Source organism: Molossus molossus, unplaced genomic scaffold (assembly GCF_014108415.1).
Source record: "Molossus molossus isolate mMolMol1 unplaced genomic scaffold, mMolMol1.p scaffold_m16_p_7, whole genome shotgun sequence".
In the NCBI taxonomy this organism is placed as follows: Eukaryota; Metazoa; Chordata; class Mammalia; order Chiroptera; family Molossidae; genus Molossus; species Molossus molossus.
Window position 1 is genome coordinate 40331928 of NW_023425401.1, and position 20643 is coordinate 40352570.

The 20643-nt window shown below is 34.8% G+C and overlaps 1 pseudogene; it reads left to right on the forward strand.

The window, feature by feature from the left end:
* The first annotated feature begins 18174 nt into the window (after positions 1-18174).
* Positions 18175-18646, forward strand: LOC118620457 (annotated as a pseudogene).
* The last annotated feature ends 1997 nt before the right edge of the window (positions 18647-20643 follow it).

The window sequence follows — 20643 nt, forward strand, 5'->3', positions numbered from 1 at the left end:
TTTGTGACAATCTAAGAGCATAACTTTTGAATTTAGAATAGAGTTAAATATGGGCATTATTGATAGGAATTTGCATTATAACTTTTCAGAAAAGAAAAATGATTCTTCTTTCTATTACTGTATTCCCCAAATACCCAATTACTTCAACTCAACAAGAAATACTAAAGACTTCTTTCTGTGTTGGTGACTCAATCATTAAAATGGCATGACGGAAAGAAACTTGATTAAAATGTGCAGTAAGGAGTCAATATTCTTCAGAAAAAAAAGTATATATTGCCTTTTCCTTAATATATTATTTTTATTTTCTAAAGTAATGTATTAAAAAATAACCTGCTTTCCCCTCCAAGTAATTATGTTGTTAAAGTTCAAAGCTAATTTTAATTTCATCACTATTTTTCAGGAGAAAGGGACTTCTAACAATTACTTCAATTATGTTGATGTTTTCTGTGTTCATAGAAATTCAAGCTAAAGTACTCATAGTCTACAATAAATTCTTCTCAAGTCAGGCTCACACCACTGTCCCTCACCTTCAAAAAATGTTTGCCTCTAGTCTTCATGATCATTTGCTAAACACATTGTGATAATCTGTCTGCTCTGGTTGACAGCATTAAGTCCTGTCTAGGACTATGGTGCATCTCTCTAGGAGTTTCATAAATAAATCACTGTCAGCCTCTTCTACTGACTATTAAATCTAGGAAATCAATACACTTCTCTTTACATGTTGGCTTCCAAGATTTCTCATAAAACTATACAATTGCTTGATAACTGAACTACTCCCAATTTTACGCATGTAAAGTTGCCATTCTGGGACACAGTGTAAAAGCAAAATACAAATTTAACCTGGATATTTAAAAACACCATATGTATTCATAGGAATTCTTCTGTACTGAGGCCTACGTGCTCCATAAAGTACATGGCTGTTCTGTTTTTTGTCCTCACTGAATTATTTGACAACTTATTCTGCATATCTCTAACATAGACCTTCCAACAATTGTAGTGAATGTTTCTTTATTTACTTTTGATTTTGCTTACCTTTTAATTTTGTCTTTATTTCAACATTATAATACAGTATTAAAATAGTTAAATATATAATCCTTGAATCAATTTTGACAATTTATATTTTGTAAAATTAATGTATAAAATGTTAATATTTTATCAAAACTGTGAATGCAGCCAAACGTAGAAGAAAGTGTATATCTTTAAAGTACCATATTAAAACAAATACTGTAAATTAATGTCATATATCCACCTGCTAGAAAATAAAGCAAACTAAACACTCAAAAGTAAAATTTAATAAATTAAAGATAAATATGGCATTTAATGACATTAAAAATGAAAATATAAATAATAGACAAGTTAATTAAATACTTTATATTTTTAAAATACTGATAAAATTGAAGGAAAAAAACTATTAACAAACCAAAATATTGTAAATTATAAAAGCTATAATTACTACCCATTTCTGGCATGTATTTAAAATTTTTTTTTAATATTAGGAATAACCTTATGCCAATAACTGTCAATGTATGCCATGTACAAATCTCAAGAAAAATTTATCTTTGCAAAACTAAACCAAAATAACTGAAATCTAATAATTTTGTAACTATCAAAGAAGTTTAATCCATAATTTCAAATATTCTTAAAGGAATTTCTGGACTAAGACAGCTATACTGAATAAGTAATAAATAAGAAATACCAGTGTTACATAGACTTAAAAAAATAAAGTTTGATGAGGCCAACATAACCTTGATATCTAAGCATTAGGTGACACTCTAAATATGTAAATATTCCCCAAATTCTTCTGTATATTCAATGTAATCACAATGAATATTCATCATTTTTGTTTCATGTAGAACTTGACACATGATTTCAAATGTATAGGAAAATTTAAAGGCCAAGAATAGACATTTGGAAAATAAAAAATAATGAGGGAAAAGTTGCTTTACTGGATATCAAAAGTTTCTATAAAAATCTAGTCACTAATAATGTGGGATTTATGTACCAAAAAAAATAAAATAAAATAAAAGAAGAAGAAAATAAAAGAAACAGAGAGAGAAATAGACTGGTGACACTCAAAAGAGTATTCAGATATAGACCAGAGACCTGATTTAGGAAAAATTAACACTACAAAGCATCGGGGAAAAATGGTCCTTTTCAGTAAATGGTGCTAAATCAATTGAGGATAAACGTAAGAAAGTAAATGAAACAATTTCTGTCTTACATTATACCCAAAATTAAACTATAGATGTATTACAGATTAATATGTAAAATGCAAAATTTGAGGAGTTAATATAGGAGAATATCCTTATGGTTTTGAAATAGTCAAATATTTATTACTCGTGACATTAAAAGTGAGCACTGAAAAGGTAAAAACATAAATTGATCTGTGTGTAAGACATGAGTCCTAAACTATTCATAACTGCATCTGATAATTAGTGAAAGATGTGAAACAACTCAAATTCCCCTTAGCAGTATGTTACATAAATAATCTGTGTTTTATTTATAGAAGGGAATATAGTGCATCATATAAAAATAAAAAAACTACAGTTACATTCACAAACACAAATGAGTTTCACAAACATAATTTTGAGTAAAAGAAGCAAACAGAAGTTTGAATAAAAGGAGCCAGACCCAGAAGTATACATCTCATATTATTTCATTTATATAAAATAAAATGAAAAATGAAATAATGGTGTTTAGGTGTTTTAAAAACTATAAATACAAAGAAATAATTGTTATATATGTCAAAACAGAGGTAACATTAAATGGGAGATCACAGTTGAAAAAGATTTTGAGAGGGACTGTAGTATGCTGATAATATTCTTTCTTAAGAATATATGGTTTACTTTGTGATAAATTATTAAGTTGTAAAATTCTTTCTTCTCATATTTTATCTAACATATAATTGGTTAAAACAGAGAAATGGAACAATGTGAAGAGAGAGGACAAAGAAGCAAGAGGGAAGAAGCTCTGTGTTCTACTATGGTAAATAGCTGATATTTCTGCATAACTTTTCCAAAATATATGTAGAGTATCAATTTTGGTATATTTAAATTTGGATTTCCAGGTCTGAACTTAACACTAGTGCATCTTTAGCAATATTCAGAAAAACTCTAAAATTGGGCTTAAAGTGTCTATTGATAAAGTACACATTTATTAAAGAGAGAACTACAAAATGGATCACCAGCACCAAACAGATCTACAGTTTTGGCTGGCTAATGTCATTTTTCACCTCATAGATGTCCACAGTCTCTTCTATGTTTCTCAAGGGAGTTATGAAGATGAAAGTTAAAATATGTTACCAGGAAGTACTGTGTAATCTTTATTAAGTGTAATTTTAGAAAAATTCCTGTGTCTAATCTGTTCCTGTCTCTGGACACAAGGGCACCAATGAATCTGATGACTAATTGGTACTATTTTATGCTCTAATGTTTTAATTCATGACACTGTTATATTATTGAATACAAAATAATTATATGAAATTTGACAGATAAATGACTATTTGTTATCTCTAATTCCATTGATTTTTTAAAATGTTTTTATTGATATTTTTTAGAGAGAGAAGGAGAGAAAGAAACACTGATCAGCTGCCTCCTGCATGCCCCTTACTGGGGATCGAGCCCAAAACCTGGGCATGTGCCCCTACCAGGAATTAAACTGGGACTTCTCAGTCCCTGGGACAATGCTCAATCTACTGAGCCACACCAGCAAGGCAAATTCTATTGTTTTGTGTTTTTTTTTTAATCCTCACTCGAGGATATTTTTTCATTTATTATTCAGACAGAGCAGGAGGAAGAGAGAGGAAGAAAGAGAGAAACATTGATGTGAAAGGGACACATCGGGTGGCTGCCACCTGCATGACCCAAACAGGGCCAGGGACAAACTGCAACTAAAGTATATGCCCTTAGAGGGAACCAAACCCAGGTCTCTCTGGACCACAGGCCGAGGCTCTAACTGCTGAGCCAAACCGGCCAGGGCAGTTCCATTGATTTTTAAATCTAGGTTAAAGTAAAACTTTTCTTGAAGGAAATAACACTTAAATGGAAGTCTATTATGTACAACAGATAAAAATATAATGCTGTTCTGGTTTTCATTGTGGAGGGCATGGGCAGTAGTCAGAACCTCAATGTTGTCTTCCATGATGCAGACCACAATTTGAAAATAATATTATTGGTGCCTTCTTTATGTTAGTAGAAGTTCCAAAATTTAAGTAAAAATTCAGTATGACTTTAGTGTAATCAGTATAGGTAATCATGTGGAAATAAGAAATTACAGTATGGGATGACACAGTTTTCTGCTGACCACAAACGGTTTACTCTGCTTGTATACACTTTGGTTTTGGTTTTATCGGATGACTCTCAGGACTTTGTAACTTTGAGAACTAATGTTAAATTAGCAGTGTTATTCAAAAATAAAAAGTGCAAAACCTGAGCTAGTTAAAATGTAATGACAAGAGGAAATAATCTTCACTAGAAGGTGAAATTTAATAGTCATTTAGTCATATATTTTATTTAGGTACATCCAAAAACTAGTAAAATGTACTAATCCGTATTCAATTCTCATGACTACTGCCAAATTATTCAAAGTACAAAGTAAACAAATTCTGGCAGAAAAGTTTCTAAAATCATAAAAATCTTGCATTTCATTGAAAACTGTTTTTTTGTTGTTTGGATTTTTAAAAGCTGGCTTTGCTTTTATTATTTATGCTTTCTTGATGTATTTGCATGGTACAGGGTATTCTATACTAAAGAAAGTTTGGTCAGCATTCTTGACAGGCTGCAGATTTAGATTTAGAGAATCTTTAGTGTGTTGCTATTTCCACTCTCCCAATCCTGCTTTCTTACCTAGTTTAAAGCAAGGCCAGCTACAGGGGAAAGATGATGAAAGGTCAAATAAACAATGTAAAACATAAATGCAATTTTAATTTAAACCTGCACTTTACAACACATTTAGAGATGCTAAAAATATTTTCCATATTCTTTCTATATGCTGATAATGCTCTTATCTCTTTTGGCAAAATATATTGAAAATAATGTGACAAAAACACAAGAGGTGATTGATGTTTTGTGTACTCATACTGATTGAAGGATAAACAAAGAGGTTTTTTTTTTCTAAGATTTTATTCATTTTTCCAGTTGTCTTATTTTCTATTCCCCATAAGTCACCGTATTTTCAAATTTGCAATAGTCTTACTATTTAACTACTCACCAATAATCAGATAGTTATAAATATGATGTTTTATTCTTTGAGAGCACACAACCATTTGTTTTAATCCCCAATTTCTTGATAGAATGACAGTAACATTTGTGCAACAAATATATTCCTGTGATAGGTACACATTTCTGTACTTCACATATTCTATTATCATATAGTTCCTTCACAGTTTCATAAGAATCATTAGAAAATTTTCAAGCTTGAAAAAGGACAGTAATAATGTAATTTACTTTTTTCTACTATTTAAGATAGGTTTGCCACTTTCAATGTCAGAGAGTACATATCATTAATATCTTTCTAAACATTATTTTTCATGCTCTTAAAGCTCTAGCTTTGTGAAAACTATTCCCCAACATATCAATAGTATATAAAAATAAAGATATATTTACAGCAAAGTAATAGTTTTCTTCTTTTTCCTATATTTCCACGACTGTTTTAAAGCACATATCACTGAGCTCATATTCTGAAATTCCAAAATGTATAAGGTTCCTAATGGGAGTAATCTTCAAAAAAAATTACTAGGCCCTGGCCGGTTTGGCTCAGCGGTTGGAGCGTCTGCCTGTGGTCTGGAGAGACCTGGGTTCGGTTCCCACTAAGGGCATGTACCTCGGTTGCAGTTTGTCCCCGGCCCTTGTTGGTCATGCGGGTGGCAGCCACTCGATGTGTTCCTTTCACATCGATGTTTCCCTCTCTCTCTCTTCCTCTCTCTCCCTCCCACTCTATCTGTACAAAAAATGGAAAAATGTCCTCGGGTGAAGATTAAAAAAAAAAAAAAAATTACTAGAGCCCTGCTGGTGTGGCTCAGTGGATTGAGCATCATCCCATGAACTGAGAGGTCCTGGTTTGATTCCTGGTCAAGGCATATGCCTGGGTTGCAGACTCGATCCCAGTGGGGTGTGCAGGAGTCAGCCAATTGATGTTTCTCACATCAATGTTTCTATCTCTCTCTTCCTTCCTCTCTCTCTAAAAAACCAATAAAAACATATTTTTATAAAATTACTAGAAAAATCAGCAAACAAAAGTTGACAGTTGAATTATACGATAGCTCCATGAGACTGAGGCATCAAGTGAAGATGAATTACTAAAAAAAAAAAAAAAACCTACACCTAGTTACATTCACCCAGTAGATAAAGATAGTAAGGCCTGTTGGTGCTAATGTATGGCCTTTAAAAAACATGTTAAATGCATGCATCACACTTTTTTATAGTGAGAATTATGTAGAGCAAAATAAAAAGGATAAAACTCCATTTATTATTTATTATTTTTTCTTTGGAAAACTCAGACAATAAGCCCACTCTCTTCCTTTTTGTATTCTTTTGTAGATTAAGGCAGTTCTCATCTGGGGAATGAGGTTTATGCTTCATATCACCTACATAAATTCTTTTTAGTTTTCTTTTATCCGTTTCAGTATGCTTCTCTGACATTTATAGGCCAGAAAATAGGCTTTCTGTTGACTAATATAACACTTGCAGATTGCCCTTATTATAAGCATAAAGTCTGAATGACTTAGATGGTTAAAGTTTCTTATGCTCATTCAGAAGATTCTGCCCAGCTCTAAAATGTATCATAGCCAGGAACAGACAGAGTGAATTTTGAACTGAACAAATAAAATAAAGTGATTGGCCCCATGTGATAATTCCAAGGGATTATGCTTTCTGATAATTTATTGTTATATTTCTAGAATTGACATTTCAAATGTAAAATATTTCTCTATTACTCCCTTCTAACTTCCTTAACTCAATTCATATTTATTAAACACTATTAGTGAGCACTAAGGAAAGTCTTCTATGTGGATGGAAGCTCCAGGTATTATGAGAAATAACATGAACAGAATATCCCAGGAAATTGATAATCTATTAGATGTCATAAAATTATATGCTAAACCACCATTAAAAAGTTATAGGTAAGTAAGTACATCCTTTAGTGTGTTACTAAGGACACCCAACTTAAAGAAATATTCAGAGTGAAATAGAATTAATCTAATAAGATTTCTTAGAGAAATCAATTCTTAAACCAAGAGTTTAAAGAAAATGATGAACATGGATTGGTAAAGATGAGTTCTTCTCCTTCTAGTCAGCATTGATTTTACAGATTAAAACATCCTTATTAAATGTCCTCATGGAATCATTTATTTTGCCTTTTTATGTACCCCCATGTTCGTAGCAGCACTATTTACAATAGCTAAGATCTGGAAACAGCCCAAGTGTCCATCAGTAGGCGAATGGATGCAAAAGCTATGGTACATATACACAATGGAGTACTATGCAGCTGTAAGAAAGAAAGATCTCTTATCCTTTGAGACGACATGAAAGGACCTGGAAAGTATTATCCTAAGTGAAATAAGCCTTTTTATTTTTATTTATTTATTTATTTATTTATTTATTTATTTATTTTTAATTAATTAATTTAATATCTTTCTATTGTTTTGTTTTTGTTTTTTTGTTTTTTTTTAGAGAGAGAGAGAGAGAGAGAGACACATCGATCAGCTGCCTTTTGCAGGTCCCCCACTGGGGTTTGAGCCTGAAACCCTGGGATATGCCCTGACCAGGAATGGAACTGGGACCTCTCAGTCCATGGGATGACGCTCAATCCACTGAGCCTCACCAGCCAAGCTATTTTGTCTTTTAAAATCACTTACCACATTTAATTTCTTTCTTTTGTTTGTTATATTATTAAGTTGTTATCTCCATTAAGGCAAAGACCATAATGTTTCTCCCATAATTGTATTCCCAGAAATTAACATTGACTCTACCATAGTAGCCAACCAATAGGCATTTGTTGAATTATTTTACGGATAGAGATGGAAACAAACAAGGTTCAATACATTAGTAGAAAACTGCCCCCTATATTTCAGATATTTTATTGTTGTTTCCAAAATTTGGACTAAAAAACAAAACATATTTTTTTCCCTGATTTAGATATATTGATGCTTCTTCCTCTGGAGAAATTTGATGCAGACCTGCTAAAGGTGCTGTATGTGGGCACAAATTGTTATTGCCATAAGTGAACACAAAGAAATATCAATGAACACATACCTTAGATTCAAAATAAATCAATTTAGAATCACTTTGCAAGCATATTATTCTCAGTGAACCACTAAAAACACAGAAGCATTCTAGTTGTGATAGAAAGACCCTGCAGTCAGATCAAACTTAAAGAAAGTAAGTGACCAGCAAAAGCAAGATTGCAAAATATTGAATCATCCTTCTGGTAGAAGAGAGAAAATAATAATAATAATATTATTATTTCTAAATACTTAAACTATTGGTATCAGACTCAAACACAGATCTTCAATAAATAAGAAATATTAATGAAATATACTTTTGCCTTTTGATATGTGTGTTATTAATAAGGTTAATAGAAAGCCAATTTCTTTTCTACCTGAAGCTTGAAATTTTAATGTTCAATGTGATATAGCAGAGGTGAGCATAAGGTCACCTCTGGATATGAATGGTCACCTGGATATTCATGGAAGTACTGACACCTGCATCTTATGGAATAAAAGTTAGAGTCAGGTGTGAGTGATGTCAAAGGAAACATTGTGAGCAAACACATTTTGAGGAGGCATTGACATGATTAGGTTTGAATTATAAATGGTTTGCTTTGACAGCAATGGAGAGAACTGTGAGGGCAGGCAGCGAGATTAGGATGAATTTTTACAAACTGAATATACCTGTGTAAATAATGACATGGAAATAAAGAAATGGAATCTTGTCTACCTCAAAATTACCTCCAGGTATCCTTTCAATCACTCTCCTATGAAAAAATGATCATAATACTGATTGCTAAAATATTTGTCTGTTTTTGCATTATTTATGAATAGAATAACACATAATGTATGTTTTGTGATTATATTTCATTTAACATTAAATTTATGGGATTCAGCTATACTGTTGCAAGATTTAGATATTTCATCACATTGCTGTAAAGTTTGTGTGATTGTAACACACATTATGTAGTCATTCTATTGTTCATAGGTAGTATTTGATTAGTTTCCAGGGTTTTGACAATTTCAAAAAGTGCTACTGGTATGAATATTCTAGTACAGACTTTTGGGTAAGCTTTTGTATACATTTCTTTTAGGTATAAACCTAGAAATATAATTCCTGAATCATAGAAAACGTGTATCCAGTTTTAGTTGATACTGCACCACAGATTCTCAAAGGAGTTGTACCAATTTCCACTTCCTCTATCAATGTAAAAGAGTTATTTTTCACATCCTCTTAATGTGCTGTGGTGCACAGTTTAGGAACTATAGGGGTAATGAGATTTTATATTTCTTCTTCTGTACACCTGTTTCAGATGTACAGCGAAGTGTTCAGGAAACAATGCACTCTATAGAATGATCTGCCTGCTGCCCCAAGCATCCACCTTACCCTATACCAGTTGTCTCAACATTATTAACTATATTCTCAATGCTGCAAACTGCATCACTGTGACTGTTCTGCAACTACCAATTTGTACTGCTTAATCCCTTCACCTTTTCACCCAGCCCCTGAACCTCTGTCCCCTCTTATAACTGTCATTCTGTTCTATCTATGTCTGTTTCTATTTTGTTTGTTTATTTTATTCATTAGATTCCTCATATATGTGAAATCATTAGGTAATTGTCTTTCTCTGACTGGCTTATTTTACTTAGCATAATACTCTACAGATCCAGCCATGCTTTCGTGACAGGTAAAATTTCCTTCTTTTTCACAGCTGTGGAGTATTTTGTTGTATAAATGTACCACAACTTTTGTGTCCACTCATCTACTAATGGGCACTTGGGCTGCTTCCAAATCTTGGCTATTATAAACAATGCTGCAGTGAACATAGGGTTGCATATATTAATGTTCAGGTTTCTTTGGATATATTCCCAGAAGTGAAATTATTGGATGATAAGGCAATTCTATTTTTAAGTTTTTGAGGAACCCCCACATTGCCACATTGCTTTCCATATTGGGTGCACCAAACTGCACCAACAGTGCACTAGGGTTCCCTTTTCTCCACATCCTTACCAACACTTGTTTGTTGATTTATTGATGCTAGCCATCCTGATAGGTATGAGGTGATATCTCGTTGGGACTTTGATTTGTGTTTCTTTGATGGTTAGTGATGGTGAAAAACTTTTCATATGTCTATTGGCCATCTGTATGTCTTCTTTAGAACAGTGTCTATTCAGACCATCTGCTCACTTTTTTCATTGTATTGTTTGATTTTCTGGTGTTAAGTTGTCTGAGTTCTTTATAAATTTTAGATATTAACCTCTTATCAGATGTATCTTTGGTGAATATATGCTCCCATTCAGTAGGTTTATTTTGGATTTATTAATGGTTTTCTTTGCGGTGCAAAGCCATTTTAGTTTACTGTAGTTCCACATGCTTTTTTTTTGTTTTGTTTTGTTTTGTTTCCCATACCCAAAGAAATATATTAGAAGAAAATAGTAGTACATGAAATGTCCATGATTTTACTGCTATGTTCTCTTCTAAGATTTTTATAGTTTTGAATCTACATTTAAATCTTTAACCCATTTTATGTTTATTCTTGTATATGATGTAAGAAGGTGGTCTAGTTTTATTTTCTTGCATGTATCTATCCATTTCTCCCAATAGCACTATTGAAGAGATTGCCTTATCCCCTTGTGTGTTCTTGCCTCCTTTGTCAAATACTAATTGACCATAAACACTTTCTATTTTCTTCCATTGATCTATATGTCTGTTTTTATACTAGTACCATGCTGTTTTAGTTACTATAGTTTTGCAGTATAGTTTAATATCAGCATGATACCTTCAATTTGTTGTTCTTTCTCAAGATTGCTGACACTATTCAGGGTCTTTTGTGGTTCCATATAAAATTTTTTTTTTTTTATCCTCACTCGAGGACATTTTTCCATTTTTTGTTCAGATAGAGTGGGAGGAAGAGAGAGAGAGAGAGAAACATCAATGTGAAGGGACACATCAAGTGGCTGCCACCCACACGACCAACCAGGGCCAGGGACAAACTGCAACCGAGGTACGTGCCCTTAGCGGGAACCGAACCCGGGTCTCTCTGTACCGCAGCCCGACGCTCCAACCGCTGAGCCAAACCGGCCAGGGCTCCATATAAAATTTTTGAATATTTGTTCGAGGTCTGTGAAATACACCATTGGTATTTTGATAGGAATTGGGGTAAATATATAAATTGCTTTGGGTAGTATGGACATTATAATGATGTTAATTCTTTCTACCCATGAACACAAAATATGCTTCAATTTATTTGTATCTTCTTCAGTTTCTTTCTTTAGTATCTTATAATTTTTCAAGTATGGATTTTTTACTTCCTTGCTTAAATTTATTCCTAAGTACATTTTTTGATGTTGTTGTCATTGTAAATGGGATTGATTTTTTAGTTTCCCTTTCTGATAGTTCATTATTGGTGTATAAAAATGCCACAAGTATCTAAATATGAATTTTGTATCCTGCTACTTTACAGAATTCATTGATCAGTTATTTTTTTCTTTTCTTTTTTTTTGGTGAAAACTTTAGGGTTTCTATATACAATATCCTGTTATCTACCAATAATAACAGTGTTACTTCTCCATTTCCAAATTGGATGGCTTTTATTTTTTTATTCTTTTTTTGTCTTTTTCTTGTTAGCTTCTTCTTTTCTTTTTGTCTGATTTCTGTGGTCTAGGACTTCTAGTACTATGTTGAATAAGAGTGATGAAAGCAAATATCCCTGTCTTGTTCCAGATCTTAGAGAAAAGGCTATTAGTTTATGATGCTGGCTATGGGTTTGTCAAATATGTCTTTTATTACTTTGAGGTATGTTCTCTCTATTCCCACTTAATGAGGGTTTTTATCTCAAATGGGTGCTGGACTTGATCAAATTCTTTTTCTGCATGTATTGATATGATCATATGATTTTTATCCTTCATTTTGTTAATTTGGTGCATCATATTTATTAATTTGCAGATACTGTACCAACTTTGCATCCCTGGAATAAATCCCACTTAATTGTGGTGCATATATGATCTTTTTACTGTATTGCTGGATCCAGTATGCTAATATATGGTTGATGATTTTAGTATCTATGTTCATCAGGGATATTGACCCATAATTTCTTTGTAGTGTCTTTATCTGGTTTTGGAATAAGGATAACACTGGTCTCTTAAAATGAGCTTGGGAGTCTTTTCACCTCTTGAATTTTTTGTAATACTTTGAGAAGAATAGGTGTTAGTTGTTCTTTGAATGTTTGGTAGAATTCACCTGTAAAGCCAACCAGTGTAGGACTTTTATTTGTTAGGAGTTTTTTTTTTATTTTTTTTTATCATTGCTTAAATTTCATTAGTTATAGTCAGTCTATTCCGATTTTCTCATTCCTTCTGATTCAGTTTTGGAAGGTATGATGTTTCTAGGAATGTATCAATTTCATCCAGATTATCCAATTTGTTGTCATTTAGTTGTTCATAATATTTTCTTTACTTCTTTGTATTTTGGTGGTGTCAGTTGTTACTTCACTTTCATTTCATTTCTGATTTTATTTATTTGGTCCTCTCTCCTTTTCTCTTTATGAGTCTGGTTCATCAATCTTTTTTCAGCTTTTCAAAGAACCAGCTCTTGGTTGCACTAATATTTGTATTGATTTTTTTAGTCTCTTATATTTTCTACTCTGGTCTTTATTACTTTCTCCTATTCACTTTGGGATTTGCTTGTTTTTCTTCAGGCTACTTTAGGTGTAAGATTAGATTGTTCATTTTAGATTTTCTTGTTTCTTGAGGTAGGTCTGTATTGCTATCAATTTCCCTCTTAGAACTGCTTTTGTTGTGTCCCATTGATTTGGGGTTGTATTTGTGTTTTTTTCTTTTTTTCTTGTAATTGATTTTAAGTTTCATATCCTTTTGGTTGCAAAGATGCTTGATATGATTTCAATCTTCTTGAATTCATTAAGACTTGTTTCATATTCTAACATGTGGTCTATCCTAGAGAATGTTCCGGGTGTACTTGAAAAGAAGGTATATACTACTTTAGGGTGAAATGCTCTGAAAATATAAATTAAGTCTGTCTGGTCTAGTGTGTTGTTTTTTTTTAATTCTCACCCAAGGATATTTTTCCATTTTTGTTTAGATAGAGTGGGAGGAAGAGAAAAGAACACAGAGAGAGAGAGACAGAGAGAGAGAGAGAGAAACATCGACGTGAAATGGACACATTGAGTGGCTGCCTCCCACACAACCCCAACCAGGGCCAGAGCCAAACTGCAACCAAGGTACATACCCTTAGCGGGAACCGAACCCAGGTCTCTCTGGACTGCAGGCCAACACTCTAACTGCTGAGCCAAGCCGGCCAGGGCTAGTGTGTCATTTAAAGCTGCTGTTTTCTTCTCGATTTTCTGTCTAGAAGTTCTAACCATTGATGTGTTGAAATCCCTTACTATGACTGTATTACTGTTGAACTCTCCCTTTATGTCCATCAAAATTTGCTTTATATATTTAGTTGATTCTGTGTTGGGTTCATGTATGTTTACAAGGGTTATATCCTTTTGTTGGATTTATTCCTTTAGCATTATGTAATGTCCTTCTTTGTCTCTTGTTGTGACCTTTGTTTTTATGTCTATTTTGTCTGATATAATTATTGCTACCCATTTTTTGTTTTTCCCATTTACTTTCTGTCTTTGTGTATCTTTTCTTCTGAGGTACATCTCTTATAGACAGCAAAACAATTGGTCATGTTTTCTAATCCATTCAGTTACCCAATATATTTTGATTGAGCATTTAATCTGTTTCCATTTGAAGTAATTATTGATAGGTACTTGCTATTTTATTCTTTATACCTATGGTTCTTTCTCTTTTTTTCTTTCTTAAAGAAGACCCTTTAACATTTCTTGTAATACTGGGTTGGTGGTAATTAACTCCTTTAGCCTACTTGTTCTGGGAAGCTCTTTATTTCATCTTCAAGTTTAAATGATGGCCTTAATGGATAGAGTAGACTTGTTTGTAGATCCTTGTTTTTCATCCCTTTGAATACTTCAAGCCAATCTTTTCTGGCCTGAAGTGTTTCTGTTAAGAAATCAGCTGATTTCTCAGCCTTATCAGATCTCTCTTTTAGGTCACTATCTTTCTCTGCTGCTCTTAAGATTCTCTTTCTGTCTTTAATCTTTCCATTTTAATTATGTTGTTTCTTGGTATTTTCCTCATTTGATTCATCTTGTATGGAACTCTCTGTGTTTCCTGAACTCGTGTGACTCTTTTCTTCACAAGGTTAGGAAAGTTTACAGCCATTATTTCTTCAAATAGGTTCTCAATACCTTGATCTCTCTTTTTCTGGTAACCCCATGATGCAGATGTTGTTATGCTTGATGTCTCAGAGGTCCCTTAGACTTTTCACATTTTTTTTAAATTATGTTTTTGTTGTTGCTCTGCTTGTTTTTGTTTGTTTGTTTATGTTTTCCTCTAAATCACTGACTTGATTATCTGCTTTATCTAACCTCCTGTTGATCCCTTCTAGTGTAGTCTTTATTCAAGATATTGTATTTTTTATTTCTGACTTGTTCTTTTTAATGGTTTCTGTGTTCTTTTTAATGTTTACTAGTCTTTTTGTTTAAGTTCTTACTGAGATCATCCATTTTTTCCCTAAGGTCATTTTTCCCCTAAGGTCCTTGAGCACTTTTATGGTCATTGTTTTGAACTCCGCATCTGTTATCTTTGTTGCTCCATTTGATTTAATTCTTTTTCTGTGGATTTCTTTTGTTCTTTCACTTGTGGCTTGTTTCTTTGACTCCCCATTTTGTCTGCTTTTCTGTGTGTTGTATCTATATATTAGGTAGATCTGCTATGACTCTTAAACTTGTTATGGTGGTTTTCTGTTGTAGGTGTCTTTTGGGGCTAGTGGTGCAGTCTTCCAGATCACCTAACCTAGGTGCTCCAGGAATGTCCCTTGTGTGGGTTATATACACTTTCCTATTGTAGTTTAGTCTTTTTTTTTTTATCCTCACCGGAGGACATTTTTTCCATTTTTTTGTTCAGATAGAGTGGGAAGGAAAGAGAGGGAGAGAGAGAGAGAAACATCGACGTGAAAGAGACACATCGAGTGGCTGCCACCCACATGACCCAAACAGAACCGGGGACAAATTGCCACCAAGGTACATGCCCTTAGCGGGAACCGAACCCAGGTCTCTCTGGACCACAGGCTGATGCTCTAACCTCTGAGCCAAACCGGCCAGGGCTGTAGTTTAGTCTTAAATGCTGTTAGGTTATTCATGAGTGGAGTTAACTCTCAGGCAGGCTGATTATAAGGATCAACATTGATCATAGTTTATGAGCTACTGTGGAGGGGCTGTTCACATAGGCAGAGTTGTTCTCAGCAGCATCTGGTGCCTGCCAGGAACACCCTTTGAATTTGTGGCTTTTGTGGCCTGTTGATTTGAGCTCCAGTGTGGTCTGAATCCCACTACTGTTTGTATTGGTTCTGGGTATACTTGGGAAAGATTCTGGTTCGTGTTGGTGTCTGATGCTGCCTGTAACCAAACTTTGGCTACCTGTCTGGAGCTACCACAGGATTCACTGTGTGTGCCTGTACTGGGCCTGGGTTTGCATGGGAGGGGCCAAGCTGTGTATAAGAGTCACTTCCTCTGGCTCTCAGTTGAGGCTGGATCAGTAAAAGGCCCTACATACCACCAGATCTGCTTCCACCTCTTAGGTGCTCCACCACCTCATCAGGTTGCATGGTCTTCCTTGAAAGCCTTCCAAAGAAAGACTTTAGAGTGGGCCCAGGCTGGCCACCACCTGAAGTCTCTTTCAGAGGACACAAGCTCAATAGGGCCAGGCAATTGGGGTCAGGAGGGTGGGGCTAATGGGTCTCCTGCTTGGGGGCAGCACAGTCAGGCACTCAGTGTGGAGAAAGCATCCATATTATAGGGCCATACTGTTAAGTCTCTGTCTGAGCCTTTGACCCTAGCTCCCCTAGAAGGAGCCTACAGCAGGTTCAGGCTTGTTGCAGGCAGCTGACCCTCTGCAGGGTGAGTTCAGTAGGGCAGGGCCACTGGGAATTAGTAAGTGATTATCTTATTGGGGGAGTGGCACTGGCTACTGCATGGCGGGAGGGTGCGGGCACAAACGGCCTCTGCATTGAAGCCACACAACCCAGTCCCCATCTGGGTCCCTGAAAAGAACCTCCCAGGGAGAATTGCTCCGAATATTCCAACTCTGCACAACAAACAGTCTGATCGCTCTGCAGGATTGAGCTCAGCAGGGCAGGACAACCGGGAGTTGCAAGGATAGGCCAAGTGAGTCTCCAATTGAGGGAGGGGTATGGCTGTGTGTGTAAGGTGAAAAGAATGACCCTGCTCCAAAGCTACACTCAATGACTGTTTGAGTCTCCATCAAGAGCTTCTCCAGAATAAGAGTACACCGGAAGGTCCCTCTAGTGTGTAGCCAGCAGACCTACCTGCAGGACTTGAGCTCAGCAAGTTGGTGCCACCAGTAGTTGGAGGACTGGATTAATCCCCCCCCCCCCCCCGGCTGGCATTGTAAGAAAGAATAAGAGTGTTTGACCCTGGAAAGATGGCATTTCGGGGCAGTATGGGATGGGAACTCAGCACAGGGACCTCATTGGCTGACCTTCCAGATCTTCCCTCAAGAACATGCCACCCAGGTCTTCTCTATATTACTCCCATATTCCCTGTGTCACCTTCCCTCTGCCGGAGCCAGGGGTTTGTGTCCAAGAACAAGGTTCTGTGCATTGTACCTTTAAGAGAGCCCCTGGGTTTCTAGCAGACGCCCTCCTCTTCCAGGTGGGCAGAATTCCTGATAATTTTTACTGCCATATCCTCTGCAGGCTCCTCTTCTTAGCTTTGGTTCTTTGGATTGGGGATCCTGGCATGGAGTTTAGACCCTGTGCTCCTCAGGGGGCACCTTTGCAGCCAAAATATCCTTCTGGATTCTCAAACACCACATGTGGGTGCAGGGCCAGCACTTTTCATATCTTCACCCTTCTTACCAGTCTCTATGTAGCTGCTTCTGTAAATCTTTGGTTATAGCATTCTGTTCAGCTAGCCTTTAGTTTGGGTATTCAGGTTGATTGCTCTGTAATTTAGCTAAAATCTGGTTTGGTGTCAGGAGTAACTGAGTTTAGCTTCCACCTACTCCACAGTCATCTTGGGACTCTCCTCCAGTAAGTGTTATTTTAATTTGTCCAATTCATCATATTTAGCAAATATAGGTAATTACTATATTATTGCCTCTTTAAGTCTGTCATTATATTCCCTATTTAATTCTGATAGTTATAATTTGTGGATTTTTCTTCACCTTTTTTTCTTTTTTTTAAATTTTTTTTCATTGACTTTAGATAAATGAGAGAGGAAGGAGAGAGAGAGAGAGAGAAACATCAATGAGAGAGAACATCAATCGGCTGCCTCCTTCATGCCCTGCACTGTGGATTAGGCCCATGAGCTGGGCATGTGCCCTGAACAGGAATCAAACCGAAGACCTCTTGGTGCATGGGTTAATGCTCAAACACTGAGCCACACTGGCTGGGCAATATCTTTTAACTTATAATGGTAGAGATCCTGTTTATATTCTAATGGTGGTAATTTGTCTTCTGTTTTCTTCTCACTGTCTTTGTGTTCTTCTGTTTTTCTCTCTCTGTATTCATATTTTTACAAGCCGTTGTTACAATTTTATTGATTGTTCCAAAGAAAAACTTTTTACTTTTTTAGCTTCATCTATGTTATTGATTTTTTCTTAATTATTTTTCTTTTTCTACATCCTTTGAATTTATTTTTATTTTTTCTAGCTTTGTAAGATGAACATTCACATAATTAATGTTATACCTTTGTTCCTTTCTACTAGAATTTAAAGCTCTATATTCTATCTAATTTCAGTCACCTTCCACAAATACTGATATATAATATGTTCATTATAATCTATTTAAAATATTTTCTAATATCACCTGCCATAGATTTTTTGACCCATGTGTTTTTAAGAAGTGAATTGTCCTTTTCAAGATGTTGCTGAAAATGAAGAAGGAAGCTCCTCCCTTTCCCAAAGCCAAAGCCAAAGCCAAGGCTTTAAAGGCAAAAAAAGCAGCGCTTAGAGGTATCCACAGCCACAAAAAAGAGATCCAGATCCACATATTATCCACCTTCTGATGGCCAAAGACACTGCGGCTCCTAAGGTAGCCTAAATATCCTCAGAAAAGAGCCCCTAGGAGTTATGAGCTGAACACTATGCCATCATCAAATTTCCCTGACTGCTGAGTCAGCCACGAAGAAGACAGATGACAGCAGCTCACTTGTGTCCATTATGGATGTCAAGGCTGACAAGCACCAGATCAAAGAGGCTATGAAGAAGCTCTATGATATTGATGTGGCCAAGGTCAACACCTTGATCAAGCCTGATGAAGAGAAGAAGGCATATGTTCCACTGCTTCCTGACTATGATGCTTTGGATTTTGCCAACAAAATTGGGATTATCTAAACTGAGTCCAGCTGGCTGATTCTAAATATAAAAATTTTACATTGAAAAAAGAAAGTTGTTGTTATTGTTTTTATTTCCAAGTACTTAGGAGGACTTCATTAGGTACCTAATTTTATTTGTTTCTAATTTTCTCTTTTGTGGTCAGAGAATGTTGTCTGTAAAAGTTCTCCCTTTTGAAATTGAATTATACTTGTTTTACAGCCCAGCTCATTGTCATATTGGTAAATACTCCATTTGCACTTGAGTAGAATTTGTATAGTATTGGCTGTAGTGGTCTATAAATATCATTTGGAATAAAATAACAAATAGTGATATTCAGATCTTTCATATCTATATTGATGTTTGGTCTAGTTTATCTGTCAATTACTGAGTGCTGTTAAAGATCACAATTATGATTATGTATTTGCCATGTAGTTTTGCCAGATCATGCTTTATGTATTTTGCAGTCCATTATTTCCATTATTTGGAAAATGCATATTTATAAATGTTTTGTTTCCTGATATATTGAGTTTGCAATCATCAGGCAATGTCACTGTGCCCTCTGTAATACTTCTTGTCTTGACATCTATTTGTTCCTATATTTAGACAATAATTCTAATCACTCCTTCTTTATTAGGATTCAATATGCATAGTTTATAGTATCCTTCCTTTTAGTTCCAGTGTCTTTGTATTTTTATATGTATCTTTATACTTAACATGCATATTTAGTGAAAGTCGTTAACCAAGAAAGATGCTTAAGCTAAAAGAGAAAGAAAGAAATATATTTTAGTGTCGGTGGTTACAACTGATTCAGGTAGCAGTCTGAAGAGTGCTTGAAGGGAGCAAAGAAAGGCAGAGTTTATAAAGGCTTATGATTCTCAGTCTGGCCCTCTTTACGTAAATGAAGGATTCCGTTTATGTTAATAAGGATTGGTTGAGTTTAACATGCAAATGAAAGAAGCTGTTTCATAAAAATGGATTGGCTCCTTTCAAAATAAAGAAATTAGATGATCTGGTTGTCATGGTGAGGAAGAGATTAAGGTCCAGGCATGACTTTGCAGTTTAAAAGTTCATGGAGAAATATGCTGGGTGAAACCTGTGTAAGACCAACTTCTTGTTGGCCTTCTGACTCCATTTTAGTTCCCCTAACCTTGGCAATCTCTGTTCAGAAACCATATACTTGAATTTATCTTCCATCTAGCATGAAAATCTCAATCTTTTAATTGAGGACTTAGTTTACTTATATTGTGATTATTTAAATGGTTAAATTTTTATTTACTTTATTCTTTTTATTAATATTTATAGAGTGGTCTTAAGTTTATAGAAAAATGAGCTGAAAGTACAGCGTTCTCTTCCTCCACACCTGCAATTTCCCCTATTATATGTATCTTACATAAGTGTCGTACATTTGTTACAATGGGTGAGCCAATAATGTTACATTATTAATAACTAAAGCCCTTAATTTATATTAGGATTCATTCTCTGCTGTACATTGTATGAGTTTTGAAAAATATTTCCAATATTATAGTATCATGAAGAATTGTGATATTGCCTTGAAACAGCCCTGTTCTCTACTTACTCCTTCTTCCATTCTCCCTACCCCAACAAACCCCCTGGCAACCACTAATCTTTTTACGATCTCCATTGTATTGCCTTTTCTAGAATGTCATATAGTTGGGGTCATATACTATTTACATTTTTCATATTGGCATCTTTCATTTAGCAATATGTATTTAAAGTTTTGTGATGGCTTGATAGTTCATTTCATTTTAGCAGTGGACAATATTCTATTATCTGGATTTACCACTGTTTGTTTACCCACTCTCTTACTGAAAGACATCTGAGTTACTTCCAAATTTTGGTAATTATGAGTAAAGCTGCTATTGACATTCATGTACATTTGTGTGTGTGTGTGTGGGTGTGTGGACATAAGGGTAAATATCAAGTAGGGTAACTGCTAGATTATAAGGTAACAATATGTTTAGTTTCACAAGAAATTGTCAAACTGTCTTCCAAAG